Consider the following 18018-nt stretch of genomic DNA (forward strand, 5'->3'; position numbering starts at 1 on the left):
GTTCTATCACACATTTTAAAAAAATCATAAAATGGGAAATCCAGAAGACTAGTTTCATGAGAATGTACAGATTTATGTGCCTCAAATTAATTTAAGAATTGGAATAAAAACACAGAAAACTCATGTCTTATTACAATGGAGGAATCAAACTGGATTTGTTGAAGCTAATATGAAGAAGGGTAATTATTAAAACTAATGCCAATAACAACCATTCAACGTTTGCCATTTCGGTTATGGAAATAAAAGAAAATATTCGACTGCTTGAAACTGGCGACAATATTTTTGTTAGTGAATACTTCCCGTATGTGCCCTACTAATGTTGCGAAAAACTCCTGTATTTCCTATTGCTTAAATAGCGGCAACATATTCTGCAGCATCATACAGATATTGTCTACACTCACATCAGTCCCTGTCCCCAATGGGGCTCACAATCTTATTTCTCTATCTCATACACACACACTAGAGCCAATATCACTGGAATCCAATCAACCTATCAGTGAGTTTTTGGAGTGTATGAGGAGACAATAGTACAGAGAAAATACCCATGCAAAGAAAGAGAGAACACTCAAACTCCATGTAAATGTTATTCTGAATCGGATATAAAGTCAGAACCCAAGTGCTGCAGGGCAACGGCGCTGTAACGTAACTAACGAAAGTACCAGTCCAGCAAATGCACACAAACTGCCATACTTGGTGCTAGCTGCCGAATCAGCAATAGGTGGCAATCTAGCCCTGTGACCCCCCTCAAAGTACTATGGCACTGCCGAAAGCAGATAAAACTCCCTGATAAGGTAAGGGATATGTTGCTATCACCAGGCAGCTGCTGGTAGGTGGAGCGGACAGGTAGAAATGTCCAACTAGCAAATGTCAGTAAAGTGTCAGAGCCAAATCGATAACCAATATCATATATAGGGTGATGCAGCATCAAAAACCAAGAGTCAAAACAGTACCAAATCAGAAGACAGGAGAAAAGTCAAACAATCCAAGGTCATACACAGTAGCAGTAGGGGAGAGCGAAAAAAAGGGTAATGGGAAAAACAAACTCTAAACTGAGGATAATTACAAAAACACAGAGCACAGTAGTAGAAGGAAGCAGGAAGATAAATGAATAACTAGCAAGGATCCCAGGAAAAAGCAGGATTTATTAGAGGAGAGATCTAATTGATAGTTTCTCAGCTAATCCCAGACCTAACCCTCTCCTATCCTTCTGCCTAGCTACAGAAGCAGGGAGTGTGACCGGTGCTAACCACTGAGCCATCATGCTGCCCATACTCTATAGTCCTCTTGTCTTCTTCTAGGAAAATGATCTAAATAAAAAATGACAATTATTAACGATTGTATACATGACTACAAATAAGAACAAATTAACAAATCAATCAACAAAATATAAGTGAAAAACCTTAGTCTACAAATTTTCTGCCAGTCTGTCAAAATCTTGAGTGTGGCAAGGAGGGTCCCAAATAGTGTGCTACAAAAAGTAGAGGAAAGACAAATGTTACTAGAGAAACACATCCAAAACAGTTTAAGTTACTTTATTACAATATACATGAAAAAGTACAAACAATAAGCACAGCAGTACTCAAAAAGGAAAAAAAAACTCTAAAAACAATTAAAAACGAAGAAAGGAGAGCACATGTCCCAAAGTGACCCCACTGTTACCCTATTAGAATTTAAACAGGAGAAATGATACGGCTTCATCAGGGGTAACTCTCTTTGGACAAAATGCATTTTAAAGCCCTAATGGTACAATATAATCAATGGATACATAGAGTTGACAAAGGAATAGAGCTGGTGGTGGCTGTATTGTACATCGACAATACTCCCCTCAGCCCAAAAGACTCTATGCCTGGTTTACAAAAAACACCCTCCATCCCACACAGAGCTTAGGCACCAAATCTAGGCAGGAAACAGGACGTTAAAGACAATCACATGATACACACGGCCCCACTTCCCGTTTCCAGGATACACACGGCCCCACTTCCGGTTTCCGGAATGCACGCTGACCCACCTCCGGAATACACACCACCCACCTTCCGGAAGTGGCGTTACACATCAAATAACGACGAGATAAGGAGTCAAACTCACAGAGACAATCCAGATCACGTAAAACACTGTGCTATTCCTACTTGTAATCACACTTTAAAATGTCTGTGCCAATGGTGCCTCTGCTTTGCTTCTTCTCCATAAGACCCTGTTGTATCGCTGAACCTAATGTTTTTAAAGTGCAGAATTAGTGCATAGAAGAACATTTTTTACTGGCTCTACTTCTTGTGCAGCTGATGACTGACTACTACTGCCAGGACACAATTTAGGCTACTGGATTGATTGTAAGAAATAAAGCTACACTTATCTGGTTAGGCTTATTAAAGCACTAAAGTGTTGGAGCATTCTTTTAAGGACAATATTGTCCTGAACCAGACTAAATGCTTAGTTCGAGGATTAAACGTGATGTTCTGATATTTTTGCAATCAAAAAAAGAGAATTCTTCTTAAAGAAGACCAGTCTCTTTGTCGTGGGTGCAGCAGCGCTGGCAAATGATCCTGCAAAAAAGCTCATCACTATAGTATTCAACTACGGTCCTAGAGGGGGATACCAGGAAGGAACAGTGGCTTGCAGCTACCAAAATGACAATTACCCAAAAGCACTTAAAGGGAACTGGTCACCAGCATTTCACCTATTAAACCAGCAGTACCTGGTGGAAGTAGGTGAAAAATCATTTATATGTAACCTATAATTATCTTCTAAGTAGGCTCTGTACCTTTAGTATTCCATTTTTTAGTGTTCCTGTGCCATATGCTAATGAGCATAAAAGAGTAATATCTTTGTTCGAAAAGAGTCACATCTTCGTTCCTCAAGCCTTTCTGAGTTAACCCCGCCTCCTTACTTTTCGGTTCAATAGTATTTATTAAAGATTTTGTGTTTGAAAAGAGTGGATATATACATTGTACAAGTAAATACAACATTTATATATAGAAAATGTAATATACATTCAATGCAATTTTTTTTCAAAGAAAAAGAAACAATTCACTTCTATCAGCGAGGAAATTCGGTCAGGAATAGGTGTAGCAGTATAATAAGAAGTAACAAAAAGATTAAAAAGAACAATAACGGTGCAAAAATTTACCCCTAATGCGCACCTAATCTAGCATTACTAAGTAATCAGGACATGGTGACAAATCTTGATATAATATGAGTAAAGTGTCAGCTATGGATTACATAGGGCACACCAAGACCAAAGTTCCCATATGGATGTGAATGTCTGGTCGGAAGAGTTTCCCAAAGCTATGGTTTTTTCATAAATATAAGTCGTGTTGATCAAGCATATCAATTCTTCCACAGGTGGAGAAGCAATCTCCTTCCAATGCCGGGTTATAACAAATTTTGCCATGACAAGGATTTTGCATATCAGACATCGTATCTTCATAGGGAAATTTCCCAATTCAAGGAAAAACAGTGCTAATTGGGGAACCTGAGGGATTTGACAATGAGTCACAGTGAACAAAAGATGGAATGTTTGATTCCAGTACGTAGTTAATTTAGGACATTCCCCACACAGTTATAAGAGGCTAGCGAGTAATCGACCCACCCTGCTTCTTATACATAAGGTGTGGTGGCAATGCAAGCAATTGTTGGAGATAGGGGAATGCAATAAATATACTCCACGTTGGCGGAATCCCTGTCTGTGGGAATTGTACAAATTGGAAGGGATGCAGGGGTGGGAGCAGCGAGGCATTATAAGACTGAGTCAGTTGTACGAGGGGGACACATTCAAATCCTTTCAGCAACTAAGGGATGGGTTTCAGCTGGATTCCCACATGTTCTATCAGTATCTGCAGATTCGGCATGCTGTGCAGACACAAGCTGCTAGGGTGGACTTGACGATTCATGCAACGGGATTGTTGGAACATATTGCGTAAGCAGTTACATCAAGAGGGTTGATCTCGTTGGTCTATCGCAGGTTACTGTCGGAACATCTGGGCGATCTTATGGCACCAGTCAAAGCTAAATGGGAAAGAGATGTGGGTCTTATTCCCAAGGACCACTGGGAGGCTGTCTTGGCGTCATCATGTACTCTGTCTCTTAATGTAGCACAAAGGAGGTCCCAATTATTTTTGATACATAGGGTGTATAGGACCCCCTGGGTTCTGAAAAGTATGGGATTACGGGCGGATGCCAGGTGTCCTCGGTGTCCGGAAGAAAAGGCAGATACTTTTCACATGTTTTGGTCCTGTGGGATTTTGGGGACCCTATGGAAAGAAATGTCAGAGTTAATGGGATGAGTGTTTGAGGTACAGGTTCCGTTAGATCAAATGTTAATGTTGCTGGGATATGTTGGTGATCTGGAGGGGGATCGGTTGTCCTGTTTGGCAATTGCGAAAATATTATACCAAGCTAGGAAGGGTATAGCAAAACACTGGCTGGATGCGGAACCACCCTCGAAGCAAGAAATTATAGGTGCACTTAACTTTCAGGTTCTGATGGAATACAGCATATATTCCAAGAGGGGGTCCAGGAACTAATTTGAAAAACAATGGGCTAGGTGGATCGATCACTCTGGGTGTTCTTCCTCGGAGCTCCTGGCACTCCGCTCGGTTGTTCCAGTTTAAACTGTCATGAGGTTCAAGGGGATAATACTGGCACATGGGGCACTGTAGAGTTCCAGCAGGGGTGGAGGGGTTCCACATTAGGGTTTTGTTGTAGTGACGGATGTGTGCATATGGGGAGTAGGAGGGAGGCGGGGAGTTTAAATATGGAGAAGGAGATAGGGTATGGAAGCCTGTAGCGAGAAGGCCGGCTGGGAGTTGGGGGGGGGAGGGGGGAGTTGGGGGTAGGGTGCATTGTTATGCCGGTAATACATTCTTGGGTCTTTGAAGCGCTGATGTAATAGCATGTCAGATTTTATAATGACCTGTAATGATGTGGTTATTTGTTTAATAAACTTGAACTGATTAAAAAAATAAAAAATTTAGGACATTCCCATAGAACATAATATAGGGAACCAATGTGGTCACATCATCTCCAGCACATGGGTGATGAGCTGGGATACATTTTGTGAAGTCGGTCAGGAGTATACTACCACCTCAAGGATGTCTTATCCGCAGCTTCCAAATGTTGGGTACAAGGGAGCGCCATGTGGATGAGTTTAAAAGTGGCCAACCACATTGCATCTGTAAATGAACAGTCAATTTCGCTTTCCCACGTTTCGAGAGGGCGGGGTTTAGAAAAACAAAAATTTTAATGTAATGTATTATATTTCAACCCTCTAGTGCGTTTGGAAAGAATCCCAAATAAAGCAAAATTGCATAAGGCAGAGGTTATTATTTTTCTTGGAGCAGTGTCTGATTTGTAGATATCTATAGAATTCTGAATGTGGAAGGGCGTATTTTGAAACAAGATAATCAAAGGTAACAAATTGATAATCTACAAACAGTTGGGAAACATTGACTATACGTTTGTCTATCCAATTAGAGACAGCAAGGTTAGGGATTAAAAGCGTGGAAAGATCCAAAGGAATGTATTTTTTAAGCAGAGGGATCCGGTGGTGTGCGTTACTCTGACTATATGACCAGCAGTCCAAGGAAGTTTTTGTCAGTGGGGCAGCCATTGCTTATCTATATCATTGTTCCACCAGCTAGAAATTTGGGCTACCTGTGTGGCTATGTAGTAACTGTGGATATCAGGGACTACCAGACCACCCACCTTTTTATCTTGCGTCAAAATTCGTAATGCTATTCTGAGTCTATAACCATTCCATATAAACCGTGAGAGAGTAGTTTGGGCTGCATTGAAGAATGTCTTTGGAACCCTAATTGGGAGGGCTCTAAAAAGGTATAGTCATTTAGGTTTGTCTGGTCTGTAAAAGAGGCTCGTAATTAGTTTTATATAGGTCGCAAAAGGAAGGGGTTAAGGTAATACCCAGGTATTGAATTCCCTTCAATTGCCAATCGAAAGGATATTTTGTCTGGAGAAAATGTAATGTAGAATGATCTAAATAGAACGGAAGTAACTGAGTTTTCTGTGTATTCAACTTATAGTAGGAAAGTCTCCCGAAAGCAGTAATAGTATCAATAGCGGAGGCGAGTGAGGATTCTGGATGTGGCAAAGAGGATAATATCATCGGCATATAAGGATATAGTATGTGATATGTCAGCGTTGAGAATACCTTGAATTTCATTATGGTTTCTGAGGTGTTGAGCAAGCGGCTCCATCGAAAGAATAAAAATTATAGGAGATAAAGGGCAACCAAGACGTGTACCATTTGATATATGAAAATCTCCAGAAAGGATACCGTTAGTATAAACCTTTGCTGAAGGCGCTAAATATAAGGCCATCATAGCATTAAGTATATCCCCCTCAAAACCCATCTCCCTCAAAGTCGAGAAGACGTATGACCAGTTGATGCGCTCAAAGGCCTTCTCCGCATCCAGAGCCAGTAGTACCGCATTTGATTCGATAATGTGTAATAAATTTAGAATCTTTCTGGTATTATCGGAGACCTGACGACCCTTAACAAATCCCACCAGATCTAGGCCTACCAGAGTAGGTAACAAAGGCGTAAGTCTTGTGACAAGTATTTTAGCGTACAGTTTTAAATCCGTGTTTAGGAGCGAAATGGGTCTGAAATTTTGAGGATTATCAATGGGTTTTCCTGGTTTGGGAAGTATAATGATAAGTGCTGCTTGATTTTCTTATGGGAAAGAACCAGTGACAATTGCAGATTTAAAGAAATTACTAAGGTAGCGAGTTAATATCTCTGAAAATGTTTTATAATATAAGTTAGTAAGTTCATCTGGACCAGGAGATTTATTTTGAGGTAGTGAATGTACCGCTTTCAGGATTTCTGGTTCTGTGAGCGGAGAATTTAAAGAGAAGAGTTGTTCTGACGATAAATGGGGGAGAGAGGCCCTACTGAGGAGGTCCTGTATATCCGGAGCGCTGGGAGTGTCTATAAAGGGATCGTCTTTTAAATTATATAAGGAGGAATAATATTTACGCAACTGATCCGCTATAGCTCTAGGATCCAGAGTTTTGTTTTGCGTTAAAGGATCACGTAAGTACGGAATTCTGGTCTTTTGATGATGAGCCTTAAAGAGGCTCTGTCACCAGATTCTCAAATCCCTATCTCCTATTGCATGTGATCGGCGCTGCAATGTAGATAACAGTAACATTTTTTTTTTTTTAAAACGTTCATTTTTGGCCAAGTTATGAGCTATTTTATATATATATATATATATATATATATATATATATATATATATATATATATATATATATATATGCAAATGAGGTTTGAAATGGACAACTAGGCGTTTTTTTTTCGTTATGTCCAACTGGGCGTGTATTGTGTTTTAAACTGGACGTGTTTACGTGTATGATGCTGACCAATCAGTGACCAGTCAGCATCATACACTCCTCTACATTCATTTACACAGCAGCGATGTGCAGCCACATAAACAGAGATTAACGTCTCAAAGAAAAGATTAACGTTAATCAAGTGTCCTGATAATGAATACACATGATCATCCAGCCTGGACGTCATGTGTATTCAGAATCCTGACACTTTTGAATCTTTTCTTTGAGACGTTAATCTCTGTTTATGTGGCTGCACATCGCTGCTGTGTAAATCAATGGAGATGAGTGTATGATGCTGACTGGTCACTGATTGGTCAGCGTCATACACGTAAACACGCCCAGTTAAAAACACAATACACGCCCAGTTGGACATAACGAAAAAAAAAACGCCCAGTTGTCCATTTCAAACCTCATTTACATATATATAAAATAGCTCATAACTTGGCCAAAAATGAAAGTTAAAAAAAAACAAAAAAACGTTACTGTTATTTACATTGCAGCGCCGATCACATGCAATAGGAGATAGGGGTTTGAGAATCTGGTGAAAGAGCCTCTTTAAGAAAAAGTTAATAAGTAGGAGGCATCCTGCTATTATAGCATCTGTAGAAAAAAAAACTATTATTAGAATATAATGATACCCGACATAACACATGCACAGTATGTATGTATATACCAATTTGCTGAAACATCCCAGAGGGGGTAACCTCTTCCTTTTGCATCTCCTGGATATAACTTTGTCTAGTGTGGATCTTGACTTTCTAATGCTGAAGTCTGGTTGTGTCTACTGGAATGAGCCTCTCCACCCCTTTGCCCCTTCCTTTATCCTCAATGGGATTTCTGATATTAGTAATAAAGGACACTGTTTTCTGGTTCAATCCTTACCAATTTAGTGGCACGGACTCCTTTTTCCTTTTGTATGACTGGATATAGTATACAAACACCTCCCTCATCTGGTGTGTAACTGCCGCTGCTCTCCAATGCCACCCGTAATGGCAGTCTCACCCTTGTTGACATCTATGGCCTTAGTCCCAGGCTTTCACCACCACTTACAGTATATGTCCCAGATATATTTCCCATGCCTCTCTTATGCACATAAACTAGGCAGGGAATTCCACATTCTTGTGGAGTTAGGATCTCCTGGTGATACAATGCCAACCCCTAATGAGAGAGTAAAGCAGACAGCTACACCGAAACTTTAACAACCAGTAGGGCTAGATACTTTGTGTATGAAAAAAACGTTAGTACACTATGGGGCTGTAGCGTTTACTGACATATCAGGAATGCCCAAGACCACTTGCTAAAACACAGCCGAGGGACACATTACTGCCTGTCCCAAACAGCCACAGTGTGTGAGTGATGTCCCAACTCCAAACTTTGCAACCAAATTTAGTAAGAGACACAAAGACAAACAATTAGAAGGGAAAGCAAAAAAGATCATCTGTGAGAGAGAGATCGGCAATGTCGCTTGTAGCCAGAGTCCCTGAAGCCAGGCCCACAAAGGAGGAGGAGAAGAGCGACTGGTAAGCACTCATCTATGGCCGCTTAGTCCGTCCTGTAAATCCTCCTGTCTGGGTCTCCTTCAAGCAAAACCAAGGCTGCTGGACATGCTTGAATCCTCCACCAAGCTGAAAAGGAAAATCCTAAACAAACTCTCTAGTCTCACAGTGAAAGTAAATGAAAAGTTTATTTAGAAGTAAGGTTATAGTAAAAGAGTTTGAGATGGAAAAGTAAGAAATAAGAAAAACATGACCAAGGAGATCCTCTCGAGTGTTAGACTTTTTAGATTAGCCTTTTAAAGGTCTTTTCTAGCTAACTGCGATCAAGGAAGTTATTGAACAAATAAGAAATGCGTATTAATAACACTTCATTTAAATTACAAGTATTAATTTGTCTAGAATACCATGTCTGTCTCTAGGAAACTTAACAATCTTATCTTGGAAACCTTACCTTGTAGGCTTGGTAAGGAGGCCAGCTGTCTCATATTCAGAGAATACCATTGAAGAACAAACCTTAGCTAGCAAGATTATATAAAATAAATTTCAGACAAGGTATACATATATGTAGCATAAGCATATAATATTGGCAATTGATTATTAGCCAAAGCTATAATGATTATTTTTCTTTATCACTTCCAAGGACGTACTTCGTAAGTCCTTGCAGGCAGGCACTTCAGTAGCCAAGGATGTATCTGATACTTCCTTGCTACTAAAGCCTCTAGCTCAGGCTAGATGGCAGCTAAAGCTGCTAGACCTAAATCGCAGCTCCAGGTGCAATCTAGCCAAAGCTAGAGAAAGTAAAGTGAGAGCTGCATATATTTGAGGGGTAGCCAGCAGGGAGAGGTGCTGGCAGCATTTAGGGAGATGAGGGGGATCTGTGATCCTCCTCCTGTCCGTGTGTGGCTGTAGATAACCCAAGGGGGAGGGGTAACATGAACTTGCCATACTTGTTCTCTGATTGTTTCATATAATGGGTATTTTTTTTTAACTAAAAAAGAAGTGAGAACCTCTTCTGCTCCTAATTAGACCGTTTATTGACTTCACAACCTGGACGTTTACCTGCATCTGGATCGTGGCATCAAATTAATCGCACTAAGATCTCGCACCACACACACATGCAAACATCAATAAAATTTGTACATTTTACATAGTACCTATCCTGTCCGTACCTGATCTTTAGCGTAAAATCCACTGACTGCTTTGCTAGTGATACCTGTTGCACACTACATTCACAATGATAATGATCACTAGAAAGAAATGTCTAATACATTTCTGATGAATGGAAAACATTTCGGCAGTCAGAAAATACATTTTCACACACTAACAGTTGCCATAAACTGTTGTTTCAACGAGTATTACTAAGAAATCAGTATTCATTAGTGCATTCGATTAGGTTTAGGGATTTGCAATTATTGATTAGGTTTAGGTTGTGTTCAGGATCAATTTTTTGTATTTTTGGCTGCAATTTTTCCAAAATGGTGCGGCTTTGAATCAATTGTTCAAAAAACGCACAAATGTGTTTTGACCACAATGTGTGAACACAGCCTCAGGCTAGATTCACACAAACTTGTCAGTTTTGCACTTGTAAAACATGTTTTTCTTGCGATGCAGTTCCGTGTGACATTCATCTACGGTGCGTGTCTGCATTTTTTACGGCCATATGTCATCGGTTTGTCATGCGTTTTTTACGTCAGCAAAAAAACTGAAGGAAGTGGGGTTTTTTTTGGTCATCATTTCTTTAGCAACTGGTGCGTGAAAAACACGGACAGCACATGGATGACATGGTATGCTCTGCACTCTAAAAAAATGTTTAGCTTGTGGTAGCATAGTAGTTGTTTGCAGCAAATATTTTTAACACATTTGTGGATGACAGCAAATATTGCATGGCCCCTGTTTCAGCGTTTTTGAATGCACATGCTTTTATTGATGAGATTCTTGTGGCATATATATGAACTTTCACAAGTTGGTCTATTGTTTTTAAATTTTTTTTGTGTGTAAAGAACTGCTTGTATGTTACTTTTATGTGCAAAATTAGGGTATGTTCAGACGGCCGACAAATCGGAAGCAGAATGCCTCCAAACATCTGCCCATTGATTGCAATGGTAAAAACGGCGTTCTGTTCCGACGGGCCATATTTTTACACTGCCGTTTTGAAAAACGGCTGCGTAAAAAAACCGCCGCGAAGAAGAAGTGCAGGTCAATTCTTGGGATGTTTTTGGAGCCGTTTTTCATTGATTCTATAGAAAACAAGAGTGGCTTCAAAAACGTCTGAAAATCAGGAGCTGTTTTCCCTTGAAAACAGCTCCGTATTTTCAGACGTTTTTGAGTTTGTGTGTGAACATACTCTTATTGGTTTTTTTTTATACATTAATACCTATTTGTTACAAAAGTATGTGAAGTTGGACATAACTGCCAACAGCACATCAATACAACTGCAATCGTCAGTCTGTCAGCTTGTCGAAAATATATAGTATTTGAGGGTGCACTCACATTTCAAGGTGTGTTCTCTGTATTTTATAGGTTGTTACTTTTTAAAATTTCCAGCTTAAAACGTGATTTTTGTTCTATCCAATTCTGGTGCTTAAAAGGTATGTGCATGTAGAAATAGGCCTAAGGCCTCATGCACATGAACGTAGCCATGTGCACGGCCGTGATTTTCGGGTTGGCCGGCAGCGAACTGTCAGCCGCAAGCCGCCCGCAAATCGCGGGCCATGCACATGGCCGCGGCCATTATTTTCAATGAGCCCGGACCGCAGAAGACGGCCGTAATAAGACATGTCCGTTCTTTCTGCGGTGCGGGCTCCCGGGCCATGCATGGACCGTAAAAACTACGGTCGTGTGCATGGCCCCATAGAAATGAATGGGGCCGCAATTCTCCCGTGGCTTTTCGGGGGAATTGCGGCCGCAAAAGCACGTTCATGTGCATGGGGCCTAAGTGGTATATATAAATGTGCACATCTTGAACTTTGGTTTTTATGATGTGTGGTGCGTCAAACTTTTCTGCTTCGGTCACACTTTTAGCCACAATTTTTTCATGCATTTTTTTAATGAAAAATTAAGCTTTGACAAAACTGTATGAATGTGCCTGTGTATATAAAGTGGCAATAGACTTAATTGTGCCAGGTGTCTTCTTTCTGTAAATGTATAGGTATGGGGGTTTAGTAGGATTCTTTTATTTTGTAATTTAGTTATTATTTGTACATGCCAAAGTGTGATAATTGTCCTGTGCTGGCTACCAGAGGTGCAAAACATTCATAAACCCCTGGCAACATAAGGATAAATAGAGTTTTATTTGTTATTTTATCCTTCGGTTACTGTATGATTATTTGTGTATAGTATGCTACTATGGGTGCTGTTTGGCACTATGTGGGAACTATATGACTCTGTATGGCCATGGCAGTATGTGGGCACTGTATGACCAAGTGAACGATGTATGGCACTCCCTGGGCAAGGTTTGATCCTTTGTGGGCATAATACAGCACTTTTAGCACTGTTTTTGTTCAGAATCAGAGAGCAATTGATTTTGTTATGCGCATATAGGACCAGCTGGTTGTGTAATATATATAAGTTGGATCAATTTAGTACAAAGCATAGGTGTCATGATACCGAAACTATTGCAACCTCCGCAGCTCAGATTTGGATGAAGTATCATGAGAGGTCATGGGTGATGTTATTGGGAACCTGAAAGAAGCGGAGCGGCATTTAAATCAAAGTCTTTCCAGAATTCATAGATCGGTTCTACAAGTCCCATGGTGTTGTGTTCCTGGCGGTTCTTGATTTCACAACAGATTCCCTGTCACTGACTTGGTTTGACTAGGACTTGCTCTTGTCAATGAATTCTGCTCCAGCTGTATGTACTTTCCATTTAATGCAACTTACAAGCCAGTTAGTGCCATTCAAGAGTATTAACCGCTGCTGTCATACTCTGCCCCAGCTTTCTCTATGCTCTAGCTTTTACACCTCGCCAATTTATGTGCCACCTTAAAGTGATATGCCTCACCATTGTATTGAGTTCTACTCCAGAATGCCAGCCATTCCATTGACTCCAATCATACTGTCTTACTCACCCAGCTCCTGTGTCTACTCTTTGGGGAGACATCTTGTTAGTCACCACTCCTCCAGATCTTCATGCCTCTCCTCGTACATAATAAAAATTGGACAATAAGAAACTGGGACAACTATGCAGGCATTTATGTTTTGGCAGAGATTTTTGCAGACAATTATGCAGGTAGCTAAGTTTTTTTTGCAGAGAAAATGGGATATCAGTACATCCATTTATTCTTTTTTGTTTTTTGTTTTACTAGATACTGCCATGCTAAATTCAAACTCCCAGAAAATTCACTGCATGGTAAAACATAGTTCTTCATAGTCACAGTTTTTATCACTCTCTAAAATTAGGCAAATAAAGATGTTTGTGCTATCTGTGCATTCAGTAAACTATTTCCTTTGAGCTTTGTTTAGTTATGTGGGTTTTACACACTACATGTGTGAGAAATTTACATAAGCAAAGTTGAGACTTGGGTACCTCCATTAAGAACCTAAGCTCTAGACCAGGGGTCTCAAACTCGGCCGTGTAAGTGGGCCGCATATAGAAAAAATGAGAAGTTGACGGGCCGCATTACTTTCAAATTTGATGCAATACAAAATTATTGTTAATCAATTAGTTATTTGAACTACTATAAAACACTATATTACTATAATAATAATAATAATAATAATAATACATTACTATAATAATACCGCTAGGTTTAAAATTGGAGATATTTCTCCACGTGCTTATTTCAACAATCCAGCTTTCTAGTTTAAGTGTCACTAAATGCAGTCCGGCGGCTCAGTTAGCACACATGTCAAGATTGGGAAGCCCCTTTTTAGATGTTGCCGCAGTGCCCTCTGTGGATGCAGCCGCAGTGCCCTCTGTGGATGCTGCCGCAGTGCCCTCTGTGGGCGCTGCCCCAGTGCCCTCTGTGGACGCTGCCCCAGTGCCCTCTGTGGACGCTGCCCCAGTGCCCTCTGTGGACGCTGCCCCAGTGCCCTCTGTGGACGCTGCCCCAGTGCCCTCTGTGGACGCTGCCCCAGTGCCCTCTGTGGACGCTGCCCCAGTGCCCTCTGTGGACGCTGCCGCAGTGCCCTCTGTTGACGCTGCCGCAGTGTCCACGGGTTGACGCTGCCGCAGTGTCCACTGTTGACGCTGCCGCAGTTCCCACTGTTGACGCTGCCGCAGTGCCCTCTGTGGACGCTGCCGCAGTGCCCTCTGTGGACGCTGCCGCAGTGCCCTCTGTGGACGCTGCCGCAGTGCCCTCTGTGGACGCTGCCGCAGTGCCCTCTGTGGACGCTGCCGCAGTGCCCTCTGTGGACGCTGCCGCAGTGCCCTCTGTGGACGCTGCCGCAGTGCCCTCTGTGGACGCTGCCGCAGTGCCCTCTGTGGACGCTGCCGCAGTGCCCTCTGTGGACGCTGCCGCAGTGCCCTCTGTGGACGCTGCCGCAGTGCCCTCTGTGGACGCTGCCGCAGTGCCCTCTGTGGACGCTGCCGCAGTGCCCTCTGTGGACGCTGCCGCAGTGTCCACGGGTTGATGCTGCCGCAGTGTCCACGGGTTGATGCTGCCGCAGTGTCCACGGGTTGATGCTGCCGCAGTGTCCACGGGTTGATGCTGCCCCAGTGCCCACTGTTGATGCTGCCCCAGTGCCCACTGTTGATGCTGCCCCAGTGCCCACTGTTGATGCTGCCCCAGTGCCCACTGTTGATGCTGCCCCAGTGCCCACTGTTGATGCTGCCCCAGTGCCCACTGTTGATGCTGCCCCAGTGCCCACTGTTGATGCTGCCCCAGTGCCCACTGTTGATGCTGGGGTCCCGGAGCAGAGCCGCTTCTGGCACTCTGCCTGGGATTCCAGCTCTGCTCCTGACATCCCTGTCCATATTTGGACAGAGATGTCAGGGGCAACCCCAGAGCTGGAGTCCCTGGCAGAGCGCTCGTAGGCTCTTCCTGGGACTCCAGCTGTGCTCCTAACATCACTGGACTCCTGCTCTGGGGAAGCCCCTGACATCATTGTCGATGTATGGACAGCGATGTCAGAGGCTTCCCCAGAGTCCCGGAGCAGAGCCGATAATAGCGCTCTGCCCGGGACTCCGCTCTGGGGAAGACCCTGACACTCTGTCCATATATGGGCAGCGATGTCAGGGAATTCCACAGAGTCCCGGAGCAGAGCCTGTACTAGCGCTCTGCCCGGGACTCCGCTCTCGGGAAGACCCTGACACTGTCCATATATGGGCAGCGATGTCAGGGAATTCCACAGAGTCCCGAAGCAGAGCCTGTACTAGTGCTCTGCCCGGGACTCCGGCTCTGGGCAAGACCCAGACATCGCTGTTCATATGTGGACAGCAATGTCAGGGAATTCCACAGAGTCCTGGAGCAGAGCCGATACTAGCGCTCTGCCCGGGACTCCGCTCTGGGCAAGACCCTGACATACTGTCCATATATGGGCAGCGATGTCAGGGAATTCCGCAGAGTCCCTGAGCAGAGCCGATACTAGCGCTCTGCCCTGGACTCCGCTCTGGGGAAGACCCTGACACACTGGGAAGCGCTGGCCCCAGCCTCCTCCTCAGGAGACGCCAGCGCTCGCGTCCACTCACCTCTGCCGGATCCCGTAGGGTGTGCGCGCTCTTAAAAGGGCAGCGCGCAGACCGGACCTCATGGATGAACTTTTACCCGTGAGTACCCTGGACTATAAGAGGGGTCGAGCCCCCTAGTTCTATGCCTGAGCATTGTTGTGTTCCCTATAGTTTGTCTATGCAAATGGTCCCCTAGTGTTTCCTGCTCCCAGTGTTTCTTGTTCCTGTAACCTGTATCCTGATCTAGTGCCGTGCTTGCTGTAGTCGTGCTGTGCTGGATACCACGCATGTCTGCCTCTCCACGCCTCATGTCTACCTGCTGCTTAGCTCCTGCCAAGCTACTGTCCGTGCTGCCACAGGTACCCTCTATACTATAGACTCTGACCTGTGCCCTGTTGGCCAGCTGCCTTACCGTCAAGGTGGTACGGCCCAGTGGGTCCACAGACCCTTCGTGACAGCAAGCAACTCAAATAGTACAGCTGAAAATGTCATCCTGTCACATATTAAGGCCTTATTCACACAAACGTGTTTAATGTCCGTGATACGTTGCACGGACCTATGTTAGTCAATGGGGCTGTTCAGACATTCCGTGATTTTCATGCAGTGTGTCCGCTGCGTAAAACTCATGACATGTCCTATACTTGGCTGTTTTTCGCCCATCACGCCCTCATTGAAGTCAATGGGTGCATGAAAATCACGCGCAGCACACGGAAGCACTTCCGTGTGTCACGCGTGATTCGCGCAACAGTAGATCAAGAAATTAAGGAAAAAATAAAACCACTTCCTTCATTTCTTTTTCTAAACATCAAAACCGCGTGTCATAAGGATGGCATATGCATGAAAATCACGCAGCCACGCAGCAAAACACTTATGACACACAGAACTGCAATACGTAAAAAACGCAGCATTTTTTGCGTGTGCAAAACGCACACGTTCGTGTGAATAAGCCCTAAGGCTGCAGAATTTTTTCTGCCGTGAATTTCACAGCAAATTTACAACAAATCCACAATGAAATGTGCATATATTACATGTAGATTTTAACAAGGATTTTCGTATGGATTTTACCCTGTTCATTGCAAAGGGTGAAATCTGCTGTGAAAATCTGTGACAAATCTGCAACATTCTATGGATTAGAAATTCCACACTGATTTGTTCCGCTAAATGTGGATGCGGTTTTTAAAACCTTATTCAAAATGATAAAACCTTGTATTGTACTCTAAATTGCTGTGAATTTTCAGTACGGAACCTGCGCTGAATAATCACTGCAACTCCGCAGGATGTGAATTCAACCTAACAGAAAGCTATAATATTTCTAAACATGACAACAATGAAAAATCTTCAATTCAGATTTTTTAATAGTTTGAAATCGGAGACTAGTGATTAAAGAGTGCTATTTAAGAAGGCCTCTAATCTCTGCTTGCATAAGAAACGTCTTTTAAAAGTAAAGATTTAGCATTTTCTCATTTACATTTGCATCATCTTAATAGTATGCCTATTGAGAGGAAAAAATGTGATAATATTATATAAGGAACATAAGATTATTGAACAGGAGAGTCACAGCATGGTGTATCATTTTCTTTTGTATATGAAGCACACAAGCAGTTAAAAAAAGATTGCAATTCAAAATTCAGTTTTTAGCCAATTCAGGACCGCCCAATGTATTTTAACGGCAGGCGGTGCAGGTCCTTAAAATCCCCGCTACAGTATATCAGAGGGTTAAGCTGAATGGTCACATGAAGGCCGGGATGCGGCTAGTGGGAGGCTGCTACTGGGTCTTACTAGACCCAGCACAGCCCTAACAGTGACAATAGTTACTATAAAAGCGCTAATTTCCCATGTAACTCGGGCTGCTATGCAGCTCCGGTCACATTTGAAAAGTATAGTGTAAGTATAGTATAGTGCAGGGTCTTTTTTGACCTTTGCGGGACAGACCATATAAAATAAAAAATAAAAAAGTAAAAAAAACAAAAAAAAATAATTAACTAATAAATACCCATAAACCCCCCTGCCAAAAAAAAACCACTCCACCTAGCCAATCATTGTTGTAACACTAGCCCTGACCCAATTACCCTAAAATAGACATCTTATATATCAACATTTACAGGAGAAAATAGGGATCACAAGTAAAAAAAAATATTTTAGGATAATACTATAAAATTACCAAAAGACAAATTAGCTAAAATATAAAAGATGATATTTTTTTTACTATTTTTTTTAACTACCGTTTAAGCCTAAAAATGTTGAAAAAGCTAAATTGTGTGTATAAAAATAATAAGAAAAGAAACATGCATTGTTTACAAAAATATAGTTTCAAAAATCACGTTGAAAGTCCAACAAATAAAAAAGTTATAGCTGTTTAACTAGGACGTGCTAAAAAGGGCTAAATAGTGTCTGGTCCTGACAGCTCAAAATAGTTCAGTCCTGAACCAGTTAACACGGCTCATTGACATTAAAATTTGTGCAGAAATATGAAGAAGCTTTTCAGAAGTTACATGGAGATTAAACGTCTTTGCTAATGACAGATCATCTTTTTAACCCCTTCCCTCTTTAGCCACTTTTGAC

General features: G+C 42.3%; 1 long non-coding RNA gene across 1 annotated transcript in view; it reads right to left on the reverse strand.

The window, feature by feature from the left end:
• LOC142761351 (uncharacterized) overlaps positions 1-18018 on the reverse strand; it is an 80964-nt gene that overhangs the window by 10929 nt on the left and 52017 nt on the right. Inside the window, exons 2-3 of the long non-coding RNA XR_012883616.1 lie at positions 1400-1468; positions 1248-1307 (exon numbers count right to left, since the gene is read on the reverse strand). This is a non-coding gene — a long non-coding RNA (uncharacterized LOC142761351). The remainder of the gene's footprint in view (positions 1-1247; positions 1308-1399; positions 1469-18018) is intronic.

Source organism: Rhinoderma darwinii, chromosome 4 (assembly GCF_050947455.1).
Source record: "Rhinoderma darwinii isolate aRhiDar2 chromosome 4, aRhiDar2.hap1, whole genome shotgun sequence".
In the NCBI taxonomy this organism is placed as follows: Eukaryota; Metazoa; Chordata; class Amphibia; order Anura; family Rhinodermatidae; genus Rhinoderma; species Rhinoderma darwinii.